The sequence below is a fragment of the Musca domestica genome, unplaced genomic scaffold (assembly GCF_030504385.1).
Source record: "Musca domestica strain aabys unplaced genomic scaffold, Musca_domestica.polishedcontigs.V.1.1 5, whole genome shotgun sequence".
NCBI classification, from domain to species: domain Eukaryota; kingdom Metazoa; phylum Arthropoda; class Insecta; order Diptera; family Muscidae; genus Musca; species Musca domestica.
This window is the reverse complement of record NW_026712346.1, coordinates 12,120,628-12,146,993: the sequence shown is the minus strand read 5'-3', so window position 1 is coordinate 12,146,993 and position 26,366 is coordinate 12,120,628. Positions and strand designations below refer to the sequence as shown.

Below are 26,366 nucleotides of genomic sequence, written 5' to 3'. Positions count from 1 at the left end.
TTTAAGGGGTGCTATTTATGGATACCCTGGCTGCACTGTTTTCTTAAAGTATATATTCTTTTGTATTGAGGCTAGCAGCACTAGCTATTATGCGAATTAATGTAAATTTGTTTGTTATAATCGGTCATCTATTTTTTTCAGTCATGTTTTTGGGTTCAAATGGATTTACTTCCAGATGATTTTACAACCAACTTATAGTTAGTTCATAAAAGTTAGTTTACAAAAGTTAGTACATAAATGCATAATTCTACAACTAACTACAAATTGGTTGGTCATCTGAATATGTTGTTGTGGTTTCTTAACTGGTAGATCTTCAGATGACTTTTCAACCAATTTGTAGTTAGTTGTAGAACAATGCATTTATAACAAACGATTTTCTCAACTGGTTGAAAAAAGTCCCGCAGGGATCATAGGAAAAATGTTGATAAAATACCCAAATTCAATTAAATACTCAAATCATCATTTCAAATTGAAAAAGTACACTTTTTTAACGAAATTAATCTTTAGAGAATGCAGAACATAATTTTGAAAAGAAATGTAGATCTTTCATACAATGTTCACGTTTTTTTTTTCTTTATATATTCAAAATCAATGCCATAAATTGTTTGATATTCAAACTGACAATCCATACAGGTAGGCATCTTTATTTGCAAAATTTTCCAACCTCGCCTGCCTTCTTTTCATTGTTCCATATGAGAACTACTCTCTTTTTTCTGGCCGTGTACAGAATAACGCGTTTTTATGGAGATTTTACGTCAACCGTTCGCTTTGATGTGTCTGCTCTTGAGGGTAAATCATTTCCAGTACGGATGTTTGTCATTTGTTTAGTGTTTTTTCGGTTGGTTATTCAGTCCACTATTCGTTGCCACTGTTGACGTTGGCAAACGGCAGTAACTTTAAAGGCGTTCACTTTTACAAATTCATGCCTTAGAACGCCGATAAGATGTTCTTTTTTCAGTTCGTTGTTTTTGAGGAGACGATGCGTAAACAACAATACACATACATACATATCGTCACAATTGTGTGAGCGTGTTTTTAAGCATTTGTATGTGGATGGCGATAAAAACGGCAATTTCTAAGTTCAGTCTTTGTGCGGAGTTGTGCCAGTGGAGCGGATGTGTATCTTTGGTTATCTCAAAGACAACACCAATACAAAATAAATCAAAATACAAAACAAAACGAAAAGTAATGGAAATTTCTATTTTAGATGAAATCTTCGACTCTGCTGCACGTAATCAAGATAGGAATGTTTGGAAATGCATATGACATGTCTACACAATTCCTGAATAAGTTGATAATAATGAAATGATGATAAGAAGAAATACGCTTGCAATATCTGACGATAGGAACTGTCCCAATAGAAGATCGTTTTTTATAATTTCGTCAGAAAACGAAATAACCATTTCGTTATTAGTCTGTGTAAAGAGAGGATAATTAATAAAATCTATACCCATAAAAGAGGAAAATGTTTGTACGTTTCATTGTTTTTATACCCTACACCACATGGTGGTAAGGGTATTATGTTTTTGTGGATTTGTTTGTAAAATGGAAAAGGAAGCGAGATAGACCCATAGTTACTTTTGAGGATCTCCATAGAATTACTTTCTGAGTTGATTTATGCATGTCAGTCCGTCTGTCCGTCCGTCTGTCCATGTATTCTTGTGAACAAAATGCAGCTCGCATTTATTATCCGACTGAGATGAAATTTTCCAAACAACATTTGTTTGGCCCAAGGAGGAACCCTATTAAAATTAAAGATAATCGGTTAAAAATTAGATATAGCTTCCATATATATCTTCGTCCGATTTGCCTTTTATTTCGCACCAAACGTGTAATATCAGCCCGAATAGTATGGTTTTGATCGAAATCGGTTCAGATATAGATATAGCTCCCATATATATTGTTCATCCGATTTGTTATTTTTGTCCTCCACAGCCGTAATATGCACTCTGTAACAACAAAATTTGGGGAAATATATCAAATGTAGCTCAGAAATACCTTTGCTAAATTTATCGAAATCGGTTCAGATTTGGATATAGCTCCCATATATAACTTCGTCCGATTTACCTTTTATTGTACACCAAACGTCTAATATTTGGCTAAATGGGATGAAATTTAGCACTTACGACCGAATTGAGTCTAAAAGTTAGTATGTCAAATTTGGTGAAGATCGGATCAGATATAGCTATAGCTCATCCGATTTGTTGTATTTGTTACCCACAGCCGTAATATGCACTCCGTAACAACGATATTCAGGGAAATATATCAAATGTAGCTCAGAAATATCTATGCCAAATTTTATCGAGATCGATTCAGATTTGGATATAGCTCCCATATATATCTTTATCTGATTTCAAATTAATTTTGCACCAAATTGGCAATACAAGTTCGAATTTAAAAGATACAAATGCTTCGGTATATTCAGTCTTTTGAACTTTAAATTATAATTATAATTATAGCGTGTATTTGAATTCTCCCATTAAAACGTTTAATTGTTATGCGGAGCTCTACTAAATTAGCAAAGTGGTGTAGGACTCAAATGAAAGTAACATCAGCTATATAAATTGTTTAAAAAATGTTGTTTTTGAAAGCACGTCTTTATTGATCGGTTATAGATACAGTCTAAAAATTTGGTATGTGTAACGGAAATCAATACACAAATAAATATACCAAATGAGATTGAAATCGGTTCAGATTTAGATATAGCTCCTATATATACATTCAGCCGATTTCACATATTTGATGCACCAAACACGATATGTAGCCCACATACAACGGTCCCTCCCTTTATTCCGTATTTTGATGATATTTGCGGCATTATTCAACGATATTGTTTCAAATTTCGTATTTGAAGTTCGGAATCGGTACTGAAGCCTATGACAAAAAATTATTTAGGCAGGACAACGTCTAAATAAGGTCCCTTTTTAAAGGTAAAGGTATTTTTCGAAGGATTTTTTTAAAAAATTCTAAATCTTTCAAAATTGTGGAGGGTATTAAAAGTTTGCTGCTTTTTTACTTGTTTTTATTAAAAACCCACAACATATAATAAAAATAATATTTTAAATACATATAAAATCCAAAGGGTTAGCGAAGCGCATCGGTTCCAGCTAGTGTCATTATAAAACTGTAGTACAATGTAAAAGCTCATTTTTGTACTTTTCTGTCTACTAAATATCTTAAAATGTGTAACTTTGTAGTTTTCTTCATTTGTAAAAACTATGGCAATATTTCATAAATTCCAATGAACAAATGTTGTACACATTCATGTTTGTTTATTGTAGACAAAGTTGCATACAGAGCTCTCATTCCCAATAGTTACTATCCTTTAGAACTTTGCATGTCATTCCCGTATACACCTGCTTAAAACCATTTTGTACCCCACTACTATTTTAATAGCTCTTACCAGTCGTTAAGAGCCATGGCAATAAAATGTAGTACTTCTTTGTATTTTTCGTACACTATATAGCACGCATTTCCCGTTGTTACCGTTATAGGAAAATTCATAGCTTTAGTCCTATTTCTACAATTATATCAAGTGTAGTACCATTTCGTATTTTTCGTACACTATATAGTACGCATTTCCAAATTCGTCTTCATATCTTAGCGCATCGCATTCCCAATACCAACATTTATAATTCCAGTTCTATTCCTATACTATATTCTAAATTTAGTACTTTTCATACACTAATTGTACTGATTTCCAGAAAGACCTCCTTGTATACTAAGTTTCAATATTCTACCTTTATCCATTCACCCCAAACCAAAGTGTAGCGCATTTAGTGCACTTCTACACATTTTCTTTTATCAACCCTACTTCCTAAACTTGATTCTTATACCGAATTTCACGATTTACCTTCTACCCATTTACATAATTTCAATTGTACCAGATTTAGTGCATCTTAGTACTTTTGGTACACTCATTGTTTGAATTTCTCAAAAGCCTTTGGTTCTTCTATCCGACACACCACCAAAGACTCTCAACCTAAATTTCAGATTTCCAGCTATGTTCCTTCCCCAAATACCGAGTTTAATACCATTTAGTACTTTTTGTTAAGTATTTCCAAATCCACCTCCATATATCAAAACCGCTGCACAAAAAGTAGTCGTAATAACTAAATTTCGATATTCAACTCTACTTCCTCGCTTAAATACCAAATTTAAAACAATTTAGTACTTTTTTAGTATATATTTCTAAAACCACCAAATAAGGAGATTACAATTGGCCACTGAGATCGAGCGATTTAACACCTTGTGACTTCCTCCTTTGGAGCCACGTGAAAGGTAAGGTCTGCACCAATAGCCCAGGATCGATTCAAGACCTCGATTATGAAATTATATTGCGTCCATATCGAGAGCTGTTGTATACGTGTGGGTAGGCCTCTAATTGAATTTTGTTTGTGTGTACAAAATATAAACATTGGGACCCCTTCTAAAACACTCCATTTTTTATGAGAACTACTCTTTTCTGGGATTGTACAGAATAACGTTTTTTTATGGATGTTTTACGTCAACCGTTTGCTTTTAGATTCAACACCTCGATTGTGATATTCGTGAGGCTATCGAGGACATGGACAGAGACTTGGCGAATTGGTTTTTATGAAATTTTATCAATTGGATATGATCCTACAAGCGTGCTTTTTTATGAAATAAACATCCGCTATTGTTCTTAAATACCAAAACATTTTTATACAATCAGACATTATGCTATTATTGAAGTATATCATTCAAAATGACGTGTCCTATTAAAATGTCTAATTCAATTTCAGGACATATAGAGAGGATCTTGAGATTGCCGTCCTCTCGGCTAATGCGCATGGCAGTTCTCAATGAAAGTATCCGACATGATCCAAACTTTGCACTTGATAATATGTCTATCAAACTTGGAATGCTATATGCGAAGATGGGAAACATCGTCATTCTATCCTTAGATTTCATTACTCCAAGAGCAAGAGAACAGTGGTTGGACAAATTCGTATTACACGTTTCTATCTATCTAAGTAGGGGGCCCTTGATCGCTGCGTACGTACCTATCGAAAATGTGTATCATCATGTTGCTTTCCTTTGTACTGCGTTTCGTAGTCTGACTGGCAATCATGTTCGAAGATAGACTTTTATTCCTTCTCGCACTTCATTCCCAAAGAGTCGACATTTTGAACATAATTATCTAATTATTTTCATGAAAATCGAAAGCAAACTGAGAATTTAAATTTATAGTACAATAAGAACACCTTTTACTGAACCATTTAGCCTGCGGTCATTTTATTGTTTTAGATAATAGCATTAAATGCCTTAAACCTAACTATTTTATAGATAAACATGCATTTACTTTTCAAAGCCTTGCTGGGGCACATCAACAAATTGCAATTAGACCTTAATTCACAATGAGAAAAGGTAGCAGATTCTTAAAAAAAGAGGAGAACAAGGAGACAAGGTAGACCCACAATTACCCTTGATGATCATCAAAGAATCACATTCTAAGTCAAAGTCTTAGTATCCTTCAGACCAAAGTACAGAGGGGCTTTAAATTTCCAATTATGTCAACAATTGAAAAAATCAAAATGTAACTTAATTTCTACATCATTTGAAAGTTAACGAATTCAAATGCAAAGTTTTGATATTTGTACAAAATATTACAAAATGTTGTTCGATAACCTAAAATGTTGTTCGATAAATGAAAGCAAGAGCAGTGAACACTTTTGACAGTTGAGTTGCTGAGAGTTTACGAAATATTACTCGAAAAATTTACTCAGTGAAAATTTGTTAAGTGACGTTAGTTGATTGAGAAACAACTCTTTGTGGCCAGTGCAAATATTTAGAAATTTCAGGCAATAATTTCATTATTTCTCGCATAATAAACAATTTACGTTGTATTGGGCCATTAAAGAATCATAAAACTTGTAATTTTTATTTATATTTTTCTCAGCAGTTTAAAAGTGTTTTCTTGCTGGATTTTACCGAATGCCAATCTTCGATAGCTTCATGCAAAGTTTCAAGTCATTATTCGCTGTGTAACGGAATAATTGTTGCATAAAATATAAAACACAGCTAATTCTTCAATCCGAATACATAATATGTTTAATAGAAGACTTAAAAATGATAATAATTTCGAAAACACTTTCAATTTCAACTACCCATAAAAGGGCAATGTGGCTCGTCTCCAAAACTATTTTTATGGCATCGAGCGTTTTGCTTCATAAATGGCATAGTGGCCTAAAACATGGCTCCACTCTACGCGGCTTTTTTGTGTTTGCTATCCCCCACTAGCTAATACAAAATTCTCAAACAGAAATAATTAAGCGTTTATTTTGGAAATTCAAACATTAGCATGTGCCGACGTTAAATTTGAGGCAATGTTAGAATTTAATCATTGACAGACATTGAAAATTGAGCAAGTAAGAACACCTGAAGAAATTGACTGGAAACCTTCGGATTCGTTTAATTCTCACACAAGAATATCAGATAAATCAAGGCTTCACTATAGCAGATAGGTGTGTAGGACACTCTCATATACATACACTCTCTTCGGAGGTCTTCATTGTACTTTCTAGCAATAACGTTGAAAAAGGGGTGGGGGCTTCTGGGAGTAACTTTTTGCTTATTATTATTTGTTGGAAGCTCATTTTTGGCCAGTGAAAGTTTCCACACGAAATTCACATATGAGTCACAATAACGGCGCGACGCCACTCGCAACAATGAAGTCTTCTTACCTTGACGGAATGTAATTTGAGGTTAGCGATACTACTTAAACAAGCGATGTGTTTGTTGTTATTGCCTTTTTCTTACTTTTACTTTGCGTTTCTGTTTATTTGGGGCACATTTTATAACTCTCCGAATCGAGACAACAGATGCCCCACGCAAAACTGACGCACGCACCAACTCACATTACTGACACTGGACAGGTTGAAGCGGTGGTGGTGGTGGTCACAGTTCGAATATCTTTTTGTTGTCTGTTTACTTAACTCAGCGGTGGTGTGTTCCAACTGGATATTCTCCTCAACTCCTTTCCCTTTTACATTCATTCACACACACACACGCACCGACCCGTACATAAACTGATGCGGTGGTTCATGTGTCAATCCACTCGGGCTCATTAAAATCTTAAAATTTATTCAGATTTTATTTTTATGTTTGGCTTTTGAATGCGTCGCCGTTAATCGTCGTTATGAGGAAGAAAATCGGTGCTGTTGACAACTGCCAGCAAATCACCCCAAAGTAGAACGAGATTGGCTGGTTGGAATTCCAAACGAAAACAAAACTGTCACAAAAATATTTACGAAATGTGAGACACAAGCAAACATCGACAAAAACAAATTACATTGCATCAGCCGAAAGCCAAGAGCACGCTGAGAGCTCAAGAGTAACAAAGAGAAATCGCCGTCGAAGAGAGTGAGAGCAAAGAGTAAGCAAGTCTCCCTGCGCAGGGGGCACATTAACTTGTTTTGTTTACCGTTAAAAGAAGAAACAAAGAGAACAGGAAATAGAATGGAAATGTTGAAGTGTTACCATATCTGGGTAAAGGTAATTGCGGTTGAATCCATGGTAGAAAAATACAGGTAGACGCATCGACGTAACTGCTGGGACAATGAACTGTCAAACCGACTTTGAAATTAAAAATATTGAATGAAAAATTGTTGATATTTGTAAAAATTGTTGAAAAATGCATATAATAACAACCTCCAATTTGCTTCTTATAAGAAAACATGTAAAAATCTACTTATTTTTGCCAAACCATTTTAACAATTTTGACATATCAATGTCCCCAAGCGTTGATGCATCTACTTAAATTCTTCTACCATGTTTGAATCTAAACGACCATAAACAGTGGGGAGTAGTCCCTAAATAAGACCATAATACCTGTTCCTGAGAGGTTTCGTAAAACTACTGAAATACAGCCCTGAGGTTATGCCCACTTTTTGCCAGAATTATTCAAAAATAGATACAACTCATTTATTATATCCTACACCACAAGGTGGTCAGGGTATTATGTCTTTGGGCATTTGTTTGTAACAGGCAAAAGGAAACGAGATATTCTTATAGTTCATTTTGACGATCTGCATTGAATCACATTCTGAGTCGATTTATAAATTCCCGTCCGTCTGTCCAAGTATTTTTGTAAACAAAGTATGGGTCGCATTTATTTCCCCATCCAGTGAAATTTGGCACAAGCAATTTGTTTGACACCAGGACGAACCCTACTGAAATTGAAAACAATCGATCAGAATTTATATATAGTTCCCATACATATCTTCGTCCGACTTGCCTTGTTTTGTGCCTTTATATTGGAATTTCGCATGTGTAACCAAATTAAGCCTGGAAATAATTATGTCAAATTTTATCGAAATCGGTTCAGATATAGTTGTAGCTCCCATATATACAGTTCACCCGATTTGTTCACCCGTCCTACACAGCCGTAGTATGCTCTCAATAACAACGATATTCGAGGAAATATATCAAATAGTACTAGTTCTTTTGGACTTTAAATTATAACTATAATCACAGTTGGTACGATTTAATTCTCACAAATTCCCCATATATTGTTATATGAAGCTCTACTAAATCTGCAAAGATTTGTAGGGTATCATAAAGTCTGCCCCGCCCGACTTTAAGACTTTCTTTACCGGTTTTTAGAATTAGTAAAAATTGCGAAAGATTAATGTATTGTCTACATTTTCTTTAAAGACTGGATCCAAACTAATTCAAAATAGTTCACTTTCGTGGCAAAACTGGTTAATATCTTTAATGCAAATCCAGAAATGTAATTTTTTTAATTATTGATTCTAAAAATATTAAGTTTTTGAGAAACAATAAATGCCTATAAAAAATTAAAAATAAATGCCTAATTAAAAATGTAGTCAGCTGGAACCTCTACAATACTTTTTTATTGTACCATGACTAAACAGAACTTTTTTTTGTAGGTAATGTATACCAGTCGTCGGCACTTTTAGGACTTTCACTTCTTTAATCTTTCGTCATTTTGAGCAACATTTTTTCATTTACAACCATGGCACAATTATAAGGTCGAATTCCCAAAAATACAACTCTCCAACTACATATATTGCCAAAACTGAAGCGAATTCAAGTATTTCGCCTTGACATAAATATTTGAAATATAAGTTGTACACAACGTAAAAACTAGTTCACCATATCACAGTTGGACTTAGAGGATCTGAATACAACTTCACCAATTATTTTTTTTTTTTTGGAAAAATTTAATACATCGTAAGATATGGACCCTTCAAGTTTCATAAGTACCATAGCTTTCATTTCATTGATTTGATAGCCGATGACAACGATGCTTACTTTACGAGAAAGAAATATGAAAAGTATTTTGTCTGATACATACATTTTATTTTGTATGGTATTCGTAGTATAATCATAAGTCTGGGGGTATAAATATTTAGGAGAGATATCAACGGAGTGTACGGACAGTCTTTCCTTGTGTGACACAGTTGTACAAAATCTTCATCCATTGGTGACTGTAAAAAAATGGACAATATTGGGGAAGGAGGGACGATATTTTTATTTTTGCTGCTGGTCTTACTCGTCTTGCCTCATAATTTGGTCATGATTACAACGAAGTTAAATGGTTTAGGTTAGAAATGTTGTTTAGATTTCGAAATTTAAAACAAAGTTCCAATCATTTGTTATCTAATTTATAAAATTTGCTATCTTCTAATCAGTGTTTTTTTGTGCCAGTAGTTCCTGTTCCTGTACATTTAATGTATTATTTTATTTTTATTAAAAAAAAGAACAGATTTGACGTCGCTATTGTACTTTTTAATCCATATGACGTAGACACATTAAATAAATAAATACAAAGCAGATAAACAAATACAACATCGGTAGATCCGCCATACTCCCTTTAAATGTGGTTAATAGTGAATAAACCCACCAACATAATTTAATTTGTTGATATTATTTCAAAAATGTTCAATCATTGGTTATTTTTAATGTCCAAAATGCATGGCTACTTTGGGAAAATCCCTAATTTGTTTTTATTCCAGAAGACGACATCGGAAAAATGGCATTATTTTAAACAGTTTCCAATAATAGTTTTTTCCATACAGTTCATTTGTAAGTTCCTGAATATTTTTAGAAGACTTGTTGCACTGTTACGAATCATTTAAATTTGACGTACTCACGAAAGTTTTCTTAAGAATATCCATTGTCACGCTCGTGATGAAGGGTCCTATTCCACCGATGGCTGGCATTATATTCGAAGCTAATATAAATTTCTTTTTACACTTAATTATAACATTTCTTATTTATTTGAGTTTAAATATAAATAAAAATGCCTGCTACTGCGACGAGTCGAACTTAGGTGCACTTACCCAATGCTGATAATAATGTATGCAATTAAACAAAGCTACATTTGGAAGAATCTCTTGTGTGGATGTGGAGCTCGCGTATTTGGATAATACGGAAGCACAAAACATTTTGTATTTAGTCGTGTAGTTTAAATGACTTGCTATGGGGACGTTATATAGAAATAGTTTAGTTTGAATTTTAAACTTGTATCTGAACTTATATTATGCTACAACTGCGGGCGCAACTTTCATATCCAAATCATCCATATGAATATACCACGACAAATTCTTTTACAAAATTATGTCCAAGTACTTTATTGAGAGATAGAATTTCGGCAATTGGTATTTGTCTGAACTTGAATAAAGTTCTAAGTTCCTACCGGTCACTCTTCTGACAACAAATTTCAGCAAATGGACACGCTCAACGTTTTGCGCTGATAGAACATACCCTATCAATTTGTTTAATTCTTAATGGGCAATAAACTTTTTTGCAAAACCAGCTCAAAATATATGTCAATATACGAATATGTTTATGTAGCTCCTATATAATGGCACCTTTTTATTTTTTACCATATCTTCCAACCAAGTTTTCAACTGGTAAATAGCAAACAAATATTAAACATAGGTTCACTAGAAGTAGAGTCTTTTGCATGGTAAAGGGTACAAAATGTTGGTCCTGACAATAGCACCAGAGTAGACTACATCAAATCAAGTCCTTTAAGTAGAAAAGGTGTATTAAACGAATAGGCAAAGAAGTAGAAGGGATTCCAAACAAACATTCAATAGAGAGAAACAAACAATGTTTGCCAACTTAGAAAAATATCCAATATAGTACTTGGCAATGAATGCTTCCCATAAAAGTTACGGCGCAGAAAAATGCGTTAAAGCTGTAGCAGCTCCTCAATAACAAAAAAGTTGACCTGTGACGGAGCTGGTGATATCCGATTTAAAAGTCTTGTGTCCGCCACACTACGATTGTGACGGCGTCGTCAGATGTGCAATGTTCGTTCCTATTTCCGTACATAAAAATGTGCTCATTTAACTTATATGCCTTGTAAGAAACTAAAAGATGACTTTTGTAGAAAAGATTGAATTGAACTCGTTGAAATCACATTTTCTTAAACACCCCTTTGGGATTTAATCCCCTTAATTGCGATTCCAGAATATTATCATTTTACTCACTTTGTCCGCAAATACTGCTGTCGATAGATCTGGCAACAATGTGCAGCGCAGAGTAAAAAGGCAAGACAAAAACAATCATGATGTTGACTTACCTTTGTTCTTAGTTGCCAGCCAATAGAGAGATTGGCAATGAGCGTAGCTGGCCGTCGATATGAATATGCTGCAGCTGTTGGCGTTTTGGTATTCGCCTCTTCTGTTTAGTTTTTTTCTGGTTTTCTTTTTTCTCTGCAAAATGTCAAATGTTAAGCTTGATGCCAGATTTTAATTTTGTTTTGTTTTTTTCTTTTTTTTTTTGCTTGGTTGTTATTTAATTTTCTTTTCTTTCTTTTCCTTGGATTTTATCACATTATTCGTTAATTCGTCATTGCACTCACTCTATTATGGTAATTCGTTTTTTTTTCTTCGCTTGCCCTTTCCACGGAGATTCCAATCGATTTTTATTTATTCTTTATTTTGAACGAAGTGAGATGAGGTTAGCAAACAAATTTAACCACCACTTTTCTTTGTTTACTTTCTACTTTGTTGTCTGTTACTTATTTTTCTTCCTTCTCGGAATGCGAAGAACAGCTGATAAACAAATTTCGAAATGAAAAAGTTCTGCAATATGAAAATAAAATTTATGTAATACCACCACACTGACAGACAATAAGAATACACAGCACCTTTTACAAAATCCGAACAGATGTGTGGATGTCGATGCCAAGTCCACTTGAGACAAAATATTTCATAAGGCTACATCAAGGCAAGGTATCAAAATTAGACATAATTTTTATATTTTCTGTCAAATTACTTTGCCTAGTTTTGATTTTTATATATAGGTAGTTACATTTATGTATAACATATATACTATGGGTAACAAGTTCGGTGACATGCCTCTGTGAGTCATGCTTCATATTGTATCAGCGATTTAAACATAATGTTGAATTTGCATTAGCCCAATGACCGGCTGCTGTAGCAGATAGTCCAGCAAAATATCGAGAAACATGAAATTAAATTAAAAAAAAAAATTTAAGCGTTCGCACACAACCACACAAAGGTGGAATAAAACAAGTGAACGACCAACAACGTCAACCACTCGAACCAGTTCAACAACAACACCACCACCATCCATCTACCAGCCAGCCACCTTTCCGCAAAACACGAAATAATGTTCAAACCTTGTTTATTGTTTGGCGCTGAGCAAAGTTAGTACTTTTGTTTCCAAATAAGGGAGTGATGCCAATGCCGAAATCTTGATTAATGATTTGTATCCAAGTGTTCTGTATTGGTTCTTTTTCTTTGATTTGTTTTCTTCTCTTTCTCTTTTAGGACAAAAAGTTTCAGATTAAGCTAACTACAGTGAATTCGTACGTTCAGAGGAGAAGAGATTCATCGGTTGTTAGAGAATTACATCTTAATGTTGAATGCTGACCAATTTAAGACAGACTTAAGTGACTACGGCTGGACAGTCTCAAAGCTTTGCGTAGAAAAGAAAGAGGATTATAGAATAGCTTGGATGATTTAGATCTGCGGATAACATATGCAACATCAATCTTTATAAACTGTAGCTGATATCACCAGAGGTGGGAAGATGCGAAACTTTCGCTCCGTCATGCCTGTTTTGTGAAGCTGATTTATTCTTAGCATTCCTTTGGATCAGCCAACTGGATTACAATTGAGTCTTCGCATTTGTGAATTGGATTCAGCGAATGCTGAGGGAATTAAAGATCGGTCGGTCGTGATAGCTTTCTTTTTATGAGGCAATTATTGATAATCCCTCTCCCTGTGGTACGGACATAACATCCGATGTCCCCTTGGAAATCGAGGAGAGACTGAATTAACATTTCTGTCATTTATTTAAGCATTGCCTTAATCTGAGCTAATTTCCCAATTTTTTTAGTAATATGATATGTTAGCTCCCATATGGCTTTTCACACCCGGAGCTCATCTGCAGCTATAGACCAATTTGAAATTATATTTTTTATAATGTTTTGCCATTTTTTTGGTTAACGCTAGAAGTTATTTAAGAAAATTATCAAATTGGACTTGTTCTCTGTTGACCGGGAAATTGAATTATCCATTTCCACACAGCGCTCTCAGGTCTTAGCATGGTAGAATTAAAAGGTAGCCCTATCAGGCCAGATGTAGGCAACTTGATATGTCAAACAAATTGTTGTAATATGAATTCGCCCTACAGATACATAAAATGAGAGAGTAACCTGAACAATTATTAAAATTGAAAATGTTGGAAAAAGTTAAAGAACAAAAATGAATCACCCAGACAAAAGTCTATGTCCTTTCATAATATCTTCATCAGGTCATATTTGAACAATAGATCTGATACCTATCCTACAAAATATTTAATAATCACTATTCTCATAAAATGTGATATTATTCCCAGTTCTCTTCAAAGTATTAATACTAGATTTAGTGAAAAGTTGAAATTATTTAACCTTTATGATACGCCCTTGAAATAAAGTAAAGATAAATAAGTGGTCAAATTCTGAGGATATATTTCTGTCGAAGCTCCGACTGAACTTTTTTTCTTAAAACTTGGACTTTTATCCTTTAGGACTTCAAGATAAGCAATTGGTCTCATTTCAAAAATAATAATGTTTAGGTCTGAAATAAATCAACAAATCCACTATTTGAGATCCGCAAATATGCTTTCGAGATATAGCCACGTCTGAGACCCGGAATGTTCTTCAAATATCCACGATTTAAGAGCCGGTAATTTTCTTTAAAATTTGAGGATTTTATGTGTTGAATCTACATTTTTAGAAATCCACGGCAAAATTCATTGTTTGGAGCAGCAGCCTTTGTAAATTATCCTCATTTTGGTGGTTGTTTCATGGTTTCTTGTCTTATTTCGAGTCTTCGACTTTTTGTTTGCTTTTCACAAAACTTCCTTGCAAAATATAAATTTTTTAAATATAAATAAAAACACAACAAAATTATTCAATGCTTCGTTCCATGGTAGAATTACAAGGTAACCCTTTCAGGCCAGCTGGTATCAATTTGATATGTCAAAAAATTGTTGTAATTTGAATTCGCCTTCATTTACACATAAGAAAATTGTTGCATGATTTCAAACTTTAACAATGCTATTGATAGAAAATCGAGATTTTACGTTTTTATAGAGTATGAGGGAAAAAGTGTATATTCAACATATGGTAGGCATAGGTAATATGGAGATCTAAAATTCGTGGATATTTGAAATAAGTGAAACAGGGAATCAATTTCATTTAGGAAATAAACCGATACATGGAATTTCATCATCTTATTTGTACGGATTTTCAACTATGTTATACACTATAGGGCTTCAACAGTGAAAGGTGAATGATTCCAAAGCATATTGGATTGGTTTGGGGAACAAAATATTGGCAATTTTTGGGGTGTGATTAAATGTTGAGATAATTTTTTTATTTCAAATTGTTCGAATGTATTAAAGTTATCTATGCTTAAAAGACTTCCTGTCTGCTATACATTTCATAGCTGAGCAAATAATATGCCTGGACTCACAGTAGACTCAGCCCCCCTGTATCTTCTGCAATCTTTGATCCAAATCTTAAGTAAGCCTGAGGAGTAAATATACCCTAAAGTACCTTTTAGGTAGCATGTCACTACAGCGAGAAAGCTGACGATGTAGCAAAAGAAAAAGGGGTACACCCCAGAACCACCACAAAACCTAATTTTAAAGCATCAAAAATAATTTTCCGGATATTTCCTTTAAAGAACATTATCGCTGTTGAATATGAAATCAACGTTGCCAACGTTACCAAGACTGCATGCTGTGTAAGGATGATGAAGAGATAACAACGATTGGACATCTATTATCGCAAATGTCCTTCGTTGGCGCTGGAGACTACAATCACTCCATTTCCAGTCTATGTGATTTTCAAAAATGTTGTATTGAACGTGCTATAATCAAACCAAGATGCAGCGGCTTCAGCATTACTTTCAATCGATGTTGGAAGTTTTGAATATTTGCTTTTGTAATAGAAAAAAACACAATTTTGAAAATTTTTAATTCAATATTTTGATTGGAAAAATAATTTGCCCCAAATTTTGTACTTCAAATCAATTCGCCCTGACTACAACTTTGACATATCAAGTTTCCAAAAAAAGTTGCTTTGTTGTAATTTTCGCCTATGTTGCTACCTGGTATTTCTACCATGCTTCGTTCTGATTGGTGCAAAACAATTTGCCTCAAATTTTATATGTCAAGTAAATTCGCCTTGCTTACAATTTCGACATATCAAGTTCCGACAACATTTGCTTTGTTGTAATTTTCGCCTATGTTGTTACCTGGTATTTCTACCATGGGTCTTAGCAATAGTCAGGCGCTATCGCAATAGGCTTTGATTTTTTAACCTTAAATTAAAATCGGTAGAAAAGTAAAATAAAAAAACAACTTGTTGTATTTGTTATTAGTAATTTTGAAGTATTTGATCAACCTACCCTACTACCTTGTATACATGGTAGAATGTAATCTCATCGACACAGCTGCTGAGACAATTAGCTGTCAAACCAATATTGGAATGGAAAATGTTGAATGAAAGATTATTGAAATATTTAAAATCTGCTGAAATATTAATATCATAGCAACCTCCAATTGGCATCGTGTAAGATAACACATAAAAAACCACTTATTTTTTACAAAAAATTAAAAAAATTTGTTTTCAAGCGTTGATGCATCTACCTGTAATAGCATCAGAGTTTTTTTTATTTTTTTTTTTGCTATAATTTGATTTGGTGCTAGTGCCTTAACCACATAAATTTTTGTATAATTTGTTGTCGTTTTAAGATTTTTAAGTACTTTTGTGGGTACATAGGTTTGTCTTTCCAATAAATGTGGCTTTTAGAAAAGGTGGAATTTATACACTACACTGTGCATCGTTTTAGGAGCAAACACGATTCCGTTTGTGTAAACATTTTTCAATGAAAAAAGAATCACCTTCAAGCAATTGAAAGAAATATGTGATGACATTAATTGATTAACACCAAATGTTGATTTGCACAGACACAGAAAGGAAAAATATTTTTAGGACTATGAACTAGCTGAAAATTGGCGATAACCTTAGAAAAAATGTAAAGAATGTTCTTCTCGAGGTATGAATATGACAAAAAAAAAAAAAAAAAAAAAAACGTGTAGCTATTTTAATAACACAAAAATACAATCGATTTTAATGAACTAGAAAGTGTTGGGAAGTTGGTATTATGGATAAGACAACGTGAACGACTTTCAATAGACTTGGCCATAGACAAAGCAATATTGCATGAAGACTTCACTTTCTAAGGCTATTAGTTTGGAAAGTTCTCTGAGATCTTTATGTAGTGCAAGACCACACATAGAAGAAACTCATTAAAAATTGTCAATATTTTTCTTATATTCATGTTTTTCTAATATGAATGTATTTCATATAAAAACCTAGTCTCTTTTATGAGTGTTTACAGGTGGACCATGAAGCAGAGTATGCAATTCGAACATGTACAGGGTGAGATGAAAAAATGACCCAATTCAGACTGCTGTCATTTCTAAAAGCCACTCGTCCGACAGCTGTTAAAATTTGTCCAGTGACAGCTCATAATATTGTTTACGAGCGTACAAAAGAATTTTGGTGAGAATTTTCTAGAAAAAAAATACTCGTGATGGAATTCAAGGGTGATAGTGTGATTGGCTATCGTTAGAGCACACCCAGCATTTAAATGTGAATAAATCTTTTATATCTCTTGCCATCGCTTGTTACCATGATACTGGTAGCGTAGCCCAACGTCAAGGAAGTGGACGGAAGAAAACAGCAACATCAGCAGAAATGGTTCGAAAAGTTAAGAAGCGACTGAATCGAAACCCGAGCATATCGCAATATTCCATTCGGCAAATATTGAAAAATGAGCTCGGTTTAAAGCCATTAAAAATCAAAAAAGTGCAAAAACTTACAACACAACAGAAAGAAAATAGACTCAAGAGAGCTAAAGAGTTGCTTCGCTTGGTCAAAAGTCGTCAACTGCCGAATTTGGTTTTCTCCGATGAGAAAACATTAGTTGTCCAGCAGTTTGTAAACAAACAAAATGATCGTGTTTACTTGCCAAAGAGGTCAGCTGAAAATGTGTAACTTCGGTGATGGTGTGGGCCGCCATAACAGCCGATGATCGCTCTCCGCTCGTATTAATCGACCGTGGCATCGGAATAAATACCGAATATTATAGCGAAAATATTCTAGAGGGTGTACTAAAGCCTTGTGCACGCAAACATTTTTGACAACAGACTTTGAACATTCCAACAGGACTCAGCACCATGGCACTTAGCACGCGTCACCCAAGAACGGTTACAAAATGTGTGTTTCATACACATTTCAAATATAACTTTGTCCCAGAACCTGCATGCATCTAAAAGTTTTGAATTTTTATACCCTACACCACAAGGTGGTCAGGGTATTATGTCTTTGTGCATTTGTTTGTAACATGCAAAAGGAAACGAGATAGACCCATAGTTCCTTTTGAAGATCTGCATAGAATCACATTCTGAGTCGATTTATGCATGTCCGTCCGTCCTTCTGTCCATGTATTTTTGTAAACAAGGTACAGTTCGCATTTATTGCCCTATCCAGATGAAATTTTGCACATATCATTTGTTTGGCCCAAGGACGAACCCTATTGAAATTGGAGATAATCGATCAAAATTTAGATATAGCTCCCATATATATCTTCGTCCGATTTGCCTTTTATTGTGCACCAAACGTGTAATATCAGCCCGAATTTTATGGAATTTTGCACATACAACCAAATTAGGTCTGAAAATAAGTATACCAAATTTTATCGAGATCGGTTCAGATTTGGATATAGCTCCCATATATAACTTCGTCCGATTTAATTTTTATTGTTCACCAAACGTCTAATATTTGTCTAAATGGGATGGAATTTGGCACTTACGACCGGGCACTTTTCACCAGCATTTGTGGTGAAAAACGTTAAAGTGTACATCAGCTATTAGGTAGGGGTAATATGCAGGAAATTATACATATTAAGTACACCCAACGCAACACAACGCACTATAAAATAATACAGGGAGTCGCATCGAGCAGCTGGTGGTAGAAACGCAGTTCGTCATCGAAATACAGGTACTCCTCGTTCAAGCAACTCTTCGTCATTAAACTGGAAATTCGTTGGCAAATATTCATTTTTAAAGATTTATTTTTGTCAAAGTCATACTCAGATTTGAAGTAATATTTCTGACCCCAACGAGTTTTATCCTGTCTTTCGGTTCCATTGTAAATATAATTAATTTGAGCCTTCGTTAAAGGTATGCGAAATCAAAGAGTAGTATTTTAGCTGAACCTCTGCAGTACGGCCCGTGAGTGGTTGCATTCAACTTGTGATATGCAGTAGACCACGCATATGAGCACATTCTATATAAGAAAACAAAAAACCGATACAAGAAACCTTTTTCAAAACACCATGCCATTTTGCATATTTTCTACAGCAAAGTTGTTTCATATAAGAAACACGCTTATAATAAATGAACGCAATGTAGAAATATTTTCGAATCATCCTCAGAATAATTTTGCGTAAGAACATTGACAACACATAAGGTCTGTTCCCGAGCTGCAAGAATTTTACTACCATAATCAATTTTCTATTTATGATATCGAAACCAGTAAAGAAAGTCTTAAAGTCGGGTGGGGCCGACTTTATGATACCCTACACCACTTTGCTAATTAAGTAGAGCTCCGCATAACAATTAAAAGTTTTTATGGGAGAATTCAATCATACACGATATGAATATAATTATAATTTAAAGTTCAAAAGACTCATTATACCGAAGCATTTGCACAATTAATTTAAAATCGTATAAAGATATATGTGGGAGCTATATCCAAATCGGAACCGATTTAGATAAAATTTGGCAAAGATATTTCTGAGCGTTATTTGATATATTTCCCTGAATATCGTTGTTACGGAGTGCATATTAAGGCTGTGGGTAACAAATATAACAATCGAATGAATCGGATATGGGAGCTATAGCTATATCTGAAACGATCTTCACCAAATTTGACATACTAGCCTCTAGACTCAATTCGTTGAATGTACAGATACTCAAAAATGGACGAATTCTAAATTGACAGAACTTTTTGTTTATTATTCTTACTAAGCAAACAATAACAAAAATTTCGAGTATTTTTTTTTTTTTTTTTTTTTTTTGGTTTTTAAAATTTTGATGTGGATTTGATGTGGTTTTGATGGGTTGTCTTAAACATATGGATCCTGAATATTTGGGAAATTGGATATTTTTGTACGGCAACCGTATTGGTTCGTTTTATTTATCACGTCGAGTTGAGTTTGTTAGTGTTTTTTCAATGAACTGGAAATAAATTTCATTTAATATCCTAAAGACAAAGGAAGTTTATTCATTCGATTAACAATAACGACGTGTTTAGGTGACAAAAATAATGCATGTCGAAATTGGAAAAAAGTGCCCCATCATCAAAGCAAGCCATCTTTCGGCTGCAATGACAGCTATTTGAGTGTCATATTTTTGGCCCACATTTTACGCTTGACCCCCATCCCATCAATAGCAGAAATGTGACACAAAATCAATGCAAGCATTCGCCATGGCAAACCTAAATGATTGGTTTTTTATTCGTGTCATAAAACACAAGTAGTCCGTACGTACATATTAAAAAAAAAAAAAAAACATACACACATTGGACATATCATAACTGCAACAATTCCGCATCTTGCCTTGTTTGATTTTCTATACTCTGTAATTTATTTGACGAGTTCTGCACTCAATCATGGCTACACATAAGCATACATGTGTACCGTGCTTACATACATATGTAAATACATGTGTCTATTGCAATTCATTGTGAACGTTCGACGATGCAAAGGTACCGTGATAAACAGAGAGTACTACAACAATTGTCCATATCTTTGTGGGCGATACACTTTTTTGTTTTCTGTAACAAACCAAACTGAAACAAAAAAAAAATGCTATTGCATGGCACATTTTGTGTGCCAACGTTTGGCTGGCTGATTCCGAGACTTGGGGCCTGGGGGAGGAAAAAATAGCAAAACGTAATTCAAGACAATACCGCACAAAATGCAGAGAAACAACCAAAAACCGCACACACACACACACACACCAACAACAACCATTTGAGCAAATAAACCGCACACGTCAGTGGTGTTGCCAATTCAAGAGGTTTTCTCGGCAGAATTGGGTATATTTTATAACACCTCTTACCATTGGTGACCGGGGCATTTATTATTTTCAGGAAGCGTAAATCTATTTTGCGAAAGGGGCAATCCGATTTACTAGTTTTAGTTCTTCCATAAAGAGTGGATGGGATCCAGGAAGAGATAATTGTCTCTCTTCTTTGACACAAGAACACATCTGTAACAAACTTGAAATGTTTGTGAGTGTTATCAAACGATAAATTGGACATACCCCATGCAAGTTTATGCATTTTGGAGTTGTTGCAATTATTGCAACTGAATCAAATATGAGATTTTTTCAGTAGTTCATTCGCTTTACTTAACATTTCAATTTTTTTTTAACTTTGAAGTGTTTTGAGGTGGGACCAGACTTCTGGAAAATTCACTCGAATTCGAGTAAAGAGTTAAAATCGCTCGAATTCGAGTGGGAGCAATCGCAAAATAATCGAGCAAACGATGTCACTTTAATAAGATCGAGCCTGTTTTTCGTTCGAGATCGAGCAGATACTACAATTGCGGAGAATTCTTTTATTCTTTGCAATGCCGAAGTTGCATTTGTATGTAAGTGTTTTTTTCAACTCACAACTACAAAGCATATAATAGTTTTGTTGCTTTTGTTGTTTTCGTACACAAAATCCATCAACCCCTTTCTTCTGCCTTTTTTGTCTTCTTGCCCTCTCTCCAGCATAATTTACAGCAAAAAAAGGGTTGCAAACACGAATTAGTAAACAAAATATTTGGAGTGATTCGATTCCTACTCTTAATTTTTAAACAGAAGTGACTCGTTAGCGGCCCCATATATAATAAAAGTGAAGAGTAAACACAAAACTCGTACTCTTTGAGAACTTTCACTCGCGAACAAGAATCACTTCAGAACAGTTTCACCAGAAATAGTTTACCGATATTGACCATTTGTGCGGGAGCAGCTTCGCTGATACCTAACATTAGATAAAAATATTTTACATACCTCTATTTAGAAAAGTATATAAAATTGTATCGCTTTGTTATTTTAAAACTATTTAAATAAATAGTTCTAATTCTGATTAAAGATTAATATTAATGCTACTTTTCCCAAACTATCGATCATAGAAGATAAGTTAGACCTCTCTGTAGAGAGACCCTCGTCGTTCATCGTAAGTAAACCACGCAGTAGCATATAATTGGCAAAATTAAGTCTTTACACACCTGTTTCGTTCTGGAAGCTTTCTCTCACTTACCTATTACCTAAGGCTGCAGTTCTGTGCGAAACTAAGTGCGCTGACCATTAGAAAATTATCTTAACGGCTGAAATCGATGGATTCATACACTATTCTGTTGGCAATAAGGCGCCACGTTCCATCTTCTCGTTCTCTCTCCACAACATAATAGGAAGAGCATACGGAATTAGTGGCCTAATAATTTGTTTGTATATAAGCAATCTAACCTTAGCCATCAGCTCATTCCTTGCGGATGTAGCAAGGTAGATAGTAGATCCATTTTGTGGCTTAAGATGTGGTCACCGTGCCTAATAAATTGCCTTGATAATAGAACTTAACATAATCGATAACCGATTTATGATATCGGAAAAAAATTGCAAAACTAGTAGATTCTTGCAGGTTTTCTATAGGGGAGAATCTACGTATTTTTTTGTAACTTGTAACGCACAATAGTTTATTACGTCGAGTCAGACTTTCCCTTGCAGATACAGCACCGCTTAAGATGTAGTCGATTTGAATCAATTTGCTATGCAAAATTACGCCCAGACATATTATCTGATACGAATTTCGAATTGTTGACCCTCCAATTTCAAGAAGTGGTTCATACTATGCATTTATTAAGTCCAAAACTACTAGCAGTGATGCTCCCAATTTTTATATGTGACTGCATTTTGCTATACATTGTCAAATGCTTTGGGCACGGACATTACCAAATCGACATCGTCATAAGGTATTTGACGAATATTTCGAGTTGCTGCACACGGAATGACAAATGTTTTTGTTTCAGGTTGGATAATCACCGAAGACAATTCTTAAAATTTGTAAATGGTTTTGGCAGATTTTTCGAATCTCAACTATTTTTTGTGGTAAATTTATTTTATTTAGAACTTCACACTGTTTCTGCCACTGCACAGTGGTCGAGGTCGTATGGGAACAGCGGCCAAAAATACTTTCAGTGCAGATATCAATATGAATCTTTGGTTATGGTATTTTGATGGGATGAATATAAAAAATGTGACAAAATGGATATGGTCGATGCATGTTTTGACATGGTCCCCATATAACGTACCTCCCGAATAAGGGTTATTTGCCCAATTCTTGTCACATTTCTACACCAGATTGTAATGTTATTTTACATTTTACGTTCTAAGGAGCTAAAAAATAATCTTACTGAAAATTATTTGGAACAGCCCGCCATCAGGTAGAGTCCCTTGTAAGGTACCTCCAAAAATAGAAGCATTTTTTATACAAATTAAGTCCAAATTTGATTATTTTTTGTAAACAAAATAAAATAACAATTTAATGTAAAATTAAATCAAAGATAAATTTTGCACAAATAATTAGTTTGACTTAAGGCCCTATTGAAATTGGATATAACCGGTCAAAATTTAGGTATAGCTCCCATATATATTCATCCAATTTGCCTTATATTGTGCACCAAACCTGTAATATCAGCCCAAATAATATGAAATATACGTACGACCAGATGGGACCTGAAAATAAGTATGCCAAATTTGATCGAAATCGGTTCAGATATATATATAGCTCCCATATATATTGTTCATCTGATTTGTAATTTTTTGTCCTCCGCAGCCGTAATATGCACTCTGTGACAACGATATTTGGGGAAATATATCAAATATAGCTCTCATATATATCTATCCGATTTCAAGTTAATTGTGCACGAAATGGATAATACAACCCCGAATTGAAAAGGCGCAAATGCCTCGACAAATTTAATAGAAATCGATTCAGAGGAGGATATTCCTCCAATATATTAGTTCCTTTGGACTTTTAATTATTACTATAATCATTGTTGGTATGATTTAATTCTCACAAATTCCCCATTAAAACCTTTATTTGTTATGTGACGCTCTACTAAATATGCAAAGTGGTGTAGGGTATCATGAAGTCGGCCCCGCTCGACTTTAAGACTTTATTTACTGGTTATTGTTTGGTAAGGCTCGCTGTCCCATTATAAAAGGGTCAGAACTCAGAAGAAGACGGTTAATAAGATCTGTGTTTTTTGAAACATTTTCGTTTCAAAATTTTTCGGGCATGATTTAGTCGAAACTTGGAGGATAGTGCCATGGATATAAATTTGTTAACTTTTTCGATATAAATATTATACCCAGAGGACAATGCTTGCAACATTATTGAACACCCCTCAATTACATACTTATCAATCCCTAACAACAAAAACATATTCTATGTCACTAGCACCAAAATTGGAGCGAAGTCACTTCAGTATATTGGGCATAACATACAAATCTGACAAAATCTGAAAGTTATATTAGCACTTTTAGAATCTTAGGACCATTACTAATGGCGTGAAAAAAATCACATTGGAGGATTCCGGGGGGAAAACAATTAAAACTTTAACTGAAATCCAATTTTATTTTCAAAATTAATCTTAAAGGCAACTCAGAACACTCACATATTTTATATTATACACATATACTAAACACACAAATTACTGCACTAAAAATAAGTTAATACCTTGCTTTTCAATAATAATGCCAAGATTTGTAATTTTAAAATGTATTTAATTTTGTAATACAGTTCTATTTTTACTCCACTTTTTCTCTGATCCCACTGAAAAAAACAACTAACTACATTTTCTCTTTTTTGATGCTATTTTCGAAGTGTCCCGTTGGAATGAAGCCAAGATTATTGTGTTTTCTAAAAAGCTCAACCCCTTAAGAGTTCATTTGTACACATTTGACAATAAATATCTTATTTTCATTTTTTGAATTTTGGCCAATGGCAGCGACCACTGTGCACTGTGGACTTATGTGTTTTTTGGATTGGTAGAAAAAATTATGTGCAAACTACTGGCAACGCTATAGTGCAGCCAGCAATCGTTGGATGAATTGCTGTGGAGCTCTCAAAGAGGTGTAATTCGTAGGTCTTGCTTGCCACCATGGCGACAATGGAACAGCTTTCAGACCCTGTTGTTGGTGGATGGCCCGTCGTCTTGTTTTTCTTGGTGGGGTAGGTATTAATAAACCATAATTACTGTTTTTGTTGTTGCGTTTGTGCTGTGTGTTTGAGCCAAATTATGACATTTAAAGCACGCACACATACACATCAATCCAATTTACACAACGAATACACAAACACACACACATGCACGTGAAAGATACTTTGTATTTTGGCCAATCGATGGTATTGCAACTACAATACCACGCTACGTGTCGATGTGGAACACAGAAATGACGGGTTGGATGTCTGGTTTGGAGAGGGAGAGAGGACCAACAAATAAAGTAAGCCAAGATTCAAAAGAAATTCCATTTTGCTGATGTTGGCTGCATTTTAAACTGTTCATTTTAATGTATTTGAACACCACACACATGTTCTTGAGTTTGCCTTTTTACTCTCTTCAACCACTTCTCTCCTTTCGAAATCAATCAAACAAAAAAAAAATAATAAATTCAGATATTTTCCAATTCGCATCTCATCACTAGGTGACAAGTGTCCAGGTGGGGGCACGCACACACACACACACACACAGATATCGCACTGACAATGTGCACAGTAAATAATGGATAACTGCTTCTTCAATTTTTTGCTTCAACTGGTTTACGCACTCACGGATACACACACGCACAGGTGATTGACCTTTTTTTGCGTGATGTTGATTTGCTGATTTATAATGGCACCAAAACGACGAACGAACGACACTGTTTAGTTTCAGTTTTATTTTTCTATTTTTGTTTTCTCATAATTCCACACAGATGTACAGACACACACACACACATATATATATATATATTCGACATACAGCGTTTGTATATCGATCCAACACTTGAATAAGGCCATGCGTCGTGTATTTTTCTATGTTGATTTAGGTATTTATTTTTTCTTATTCGATACGGAATAAAACGCTTCTTCGATTTCCTTGTGCGGTGCACAATGAAATTTTGTAATTTCTAGTTGAAACACTAATTTCCATACATTTAAGATGCGTGGTCTACCTTTGAGATACACAGATACAGAAACAAAGAGATTCTATGGTCCGTTGTTGTTGTTGCTTTATTTTTTTGTTTCCTTCTTTTTCAATGCAAATCAAAACAATACACAGCAGTAAATCGGTGTGTATGTGCTATTGGTGATATTTCTTTCGAAAGCCACACACGACTTTCTTATTCTGCGACCCGAACTAAACTGATTATTTTTGTGCAGCAGCTGATTGTTGTCGTGACACCGGTCCGTGTTTTTCTCTTCAATACGGTCCATTTGTGAAGAGAGAGAGAATGTGTTTTTCTAAGAGAATTTCTCTTGACTGTCTTACTCGAGGTTGAAGAGCAATATGAGAATAATACAGTGGTGTACAAATTGTTACGCTCACTTCCAGTTTTATCGCAAAAATCTGTTTTTTTTTTATAAAATATTTTGAGTTACCGACAAGAATCTTAGAAACTGAAATGCCTCTATGTTGGATGATTAACGAAAATGTGCAGCAAGTTAGCGAACAAAATAA

General features: G+C 34.4%; 1 protein-coding gene and 1 long non-coding RNA gene across 9 annotated transcripts in view; one reads left to right on the top strand and one right to left on the bottom strand.

The window, feature by feature from the left end:
• LOC101891010 (solute carrier organic anion transporter family member 5A1) overlaps positions 1-26,044 on the bottom strand; it is a 68,537-nt gene extending 42,493 nt beyond the window's left edge. The window contains exons 1-3 of one of the 8 annotated variants that reach the window (XM_059128293.1): positions 25,861-26,044; positions 25,474-25,590; positions 11,582-12,086 (exon numbers count right to left, since the gene is read on the bottom strand). The gene's annotated coding sequence lies outside the window, so the exon portion shown is untranslated. The other 7 variants (XM_059128296.1, XM_059128297.1, XM_059128292.1 and 4 more) reach the window with 7 other exon arrangements.
• Positions 12,082-15,642, top strand: LOC131805058 (uncharacterized). Its single transcript, XR_009343496.1, has 3 exons — positions 12,082-12,236; positions 12,308-12,673; positions 12,798-15,642. It is a non-coding gene; the product is annotated as an uncharacterized LOC131805058 (long non-coding RNA).
• Positions 26,045-26,366: the final 322 nt, after the last annotated feature.